Below are 3,496 nucleotides of genomic sequence, written 5' to 3'. Positions count from 1 at the left end.
TTTTTCCTCCTCCTCCTCCTCCTCCTCTTCCTCTTCTTCGTCTTCTTCTTTGCCAGTCCTGGGGCTTAAACTCAGGGCCTGGGCTTCTTTTGCTCAAAGCTAGCACTCGAGCCACAGCCATACCACTTCTGGCTTTTTCTGTGTATGTGGTACTAGGAATGGAACCCAGGGCTTCCTGCATGCTAGGCAAGCGCTCTACCACTAAGCCACATTCCCAGCCCAGAATTTTGAAAGTTTTCAACATGAAGAATTAAGTGCTAGCAGGATACGGTAGTCCCATGTCTATGAATACAACACTTGAGAGGCTTAGGAAGGAGGATTATGTGTTCAAGACCAACCTGGGTTACATAGAGAGACCCTGTCTCAAAAAAAGGAAAAGAAAAAAGAAAGAAAGGGAAAAAAAAGAGTTTGTAATCCTAGCTACTTGTGAGACTGAGATCCAAAAGATAACTGCTCGAAACTAGCTGGGGAGCCGGGCCCCGGTGGGTCACGCCTGTCATCTTAGCTACTCAGGAGGCTGAGATCTGAGGATCGCAGTTCAAAGCCAGCCTGGGCAAGAAAGTCCATGAAACTCTTATCTCCAATAAACCACTAGAAAACTGGAAGTGGCACTGTAGCTCAAGTGGTAGAGCTCTAGCCTTGAGCTGAAGAGCTGAGGGACAGTGCTCAGGCCCAGAGTTCAAGCCCCATGACTAAAAAAAATTAAAAAAAAAATAAAAAAACAGCTGGGGGAAAAAAGCCTACTTTTCTCCAACTAGCCAGGGTGCATGAATAAGCAGAGTATATGGACATAATAAAAATAGCATTAAAAAACTAAAGTCAAAGCAATACACTACCTCCAGGCATATAACTAAAAGCTTAGACCAAGACAAAGCAAAAACTACACTGAGTTAAAGAAGAGCAGCACAGGGCTGGAAATGTGGCATAGTGGTAGAGTGCTTGCCTAGCATGCAGTAAAGCACTGGGTTCGATTCCTCAGTACCACATACACAGAAAAATCTGGAAGTGGCGTTGTGGCTCAAATGGTAGAGTGCTAGCCTTGAGCAAAAGAAACCCAGTACCTAACTTCAAGCCCCAAGAGTAGCAAAAGAAGAAGGAGGAGGAGGAGGAGGAAGAAGAAGAGGTGGTTGTGGTGGTCATTAATCGATCCAAGCTAAGGGCTCTTTGCAGTTATAAGTTACATACTCTGGCTGGTACTTTCTAGGACTCTGAACAGGCTCATGCTGGATCACGATCCTCCTTTTTATGCTTCCCATGTGACTGGAATGATAGTTGCTTACTTACCACTTTGCCCAGCTTTTTATTAGTCTAGAAAAGGTCTGTATACTTTTTGCCCTAGCTGGCTTGAACCCAGGTCCTTCTAATCTCAGCTTCATGAATAATTAAGATTACAGGTATGAGCCATCATGCCCAGCTCATCTACTTAAAAAAAAAAAAATCAATGGGGCTGGGAAGACGGCTCAGTGGTAGAGCGCTTGCCTTGCATGCCTGGGGCCCTGGGTTCGATTCCTCAGCACCACATAAGCAAAAAGAAAAAAGCCGGAAGTGGCGCTGTGGCTCAACTGATAGAGCGCTAGCCTTCAGCTGAAGAGCTGAGGGACAGGGCCCTGGCCCAGAGTTCATGCCCCATGACCGGACCCAAAAAAAAAAAAAAATCAAATGATAGCCAAGTGCCAGTGATTCAAGCCTATAATCCTAGCTATTCAGAAGGCTGAGATTTGAGGACTGTGGTTGGAAGGTTGGGTAGGAAAGTCCTTCAGAATTTTATTTTATTTTTTGTCTGTCCTGGGCTTGAACTTGGGGCCTGAGTGCTGTCCCTGAGCAATTTTGCTCAAGGTGAGGGCTCTACCACTTGAGCCACATAGCACCACTTACAGTTTTCTGGTGGTTCATGAAGAGTCTCATGGCCTTTCCTGCCCTGGCTGGCTTTGAACTGCGATCCTCAGATCTCAGCCTCCTGAGTAGCTAGGATTACAGGCGTGAGCCACCGGTGCCCAGCCTCCTTCAGAATTTTATCTCTTGTTAACCACCACAATGCTGGAGGTAGATCTGTAGCTCAAGTGGTAGAGTGCTAGCTTTGAACACAAAGAGGCTCAGGGATAGTGCTCAAGCCCAGAGTTCAAGCCCTAGGACCAACAAAAGAAAGAAAGGAAGAAAGGAAGGAAGAAAGAAAGAGAAAGAAAGAAAGAAAGAAAGAAAGAAAGAAAGAAAGAAAGAAAGAAAGAAAGAAAGAAAGAAAGAAAGAAAGAAAGAAAGAAAAGTCCTAATTTAAAAGCTATTTTTGTCTGGAGACTCCCAGCTGTGATACTGCCAGTAATCCTTTGCATTCTGGGGCAGCAGCTGGATCAGAGGGTTGGGGAGCAGATCTTGGCAGCTGAGCCTAACAGGAGGGGCTGTGTGGGTGCTACCCAGAAGCCATAATCCTCTCTGACCTGGTTTTGAAACACACTCCCAGCCTTCACTGTGAATGACCACGGTGTGCTGGCTCTTGGGTAAATGTGATAAAAATCCTTCTGCACTTAAGTTTGCTGTTATTAGTGCTGGCACTGATTTAAAAAAAAAAACATAGGAAACACCTCCATTTTATTGCTGACAGTCTTCCACCAGATGTCCCAGGCCCATAAAGAGAAATATTTTCCAGTTACTTTAATCAAGGTCAGGTAACACATGTGCTTAAGCCTTGGATCATGTTGCATGATTAAAAATAGCAACTGCTTATATTTTTGGATCTAGGAATCTAGAAGGCTCTCTATCCTGTTAAGTCCCCCCCTCCAATAGGTTTTCCTATACAACATTCTTACAAACATTAATAAAAGTAGAGAAGATTTGTATTAAGCACTGTATAAAATAATGATGGATCAATAATGCTCTGGTCTTTTCCAGTGAGTTTTTAATAACAAGCAGGATGCAGTTTGGCTTAATTCATTAATATTAATATACAGTGACACCACAGACGCCAAGGTTATTTGGAATCAGAATCAAAACCGGAAGGTATGTCCAGCCGATGAAGAAGTGATATGGATGGCAAATCTCTAGCTCTGCTTGCTGAGTACTGGTTTTTATTTGATGGCTTTAATTACCCAGAATGCAGAAGGAAGGAAAAGATAATTAGACAAACAGCTATTAGATAAGGCATGCACCTTATTCACTGGAAAGATTCTCAAGCCTACACCAGTGTTGTCTACTACTACTACTACTACTACTACTACTACTACTACTACTTTGTTTATTGTTTCTTTGTTTAGGTTTGTTGAGACAGGGACTCCACCTCAGCCTCCTAGGATTACAGACATACCTAATTAAATCTCACCCATCTCTGCTTTTTTTTTTTCCTTTTTCTTTCTTTTTTCTAGTACTGAAGCACAGGTCTCATGTTCTTTTTTTTTTCTTTTTTTTTTTTGGAAAATACTGTACAGAGGGGTTACAATTACATGGAACAGGCAACCAGTAGGTTCTTATCAAACATTGTTCCCTCCTCCTTTGTTTCCCCTTCCTA

This window comes from Dipodomys ordii, unplaced genomic scaffold (genome assembly GCF_000151885.1).
Source record: "Dipodomys ordii isolate 6190 unplaced genomic scaffold, Dord_2.0 Scaffold6, whole genome shotgun sequence".
Lineage (NCBI taxonomy): Eukaryota > Metazoa > Chordata > Mammalia > Rodentia > Heteromyidae > Dipodomys > Dipodomys ordii.
This window is presented reverse-complemented; position numbering follows the sequence as displayed.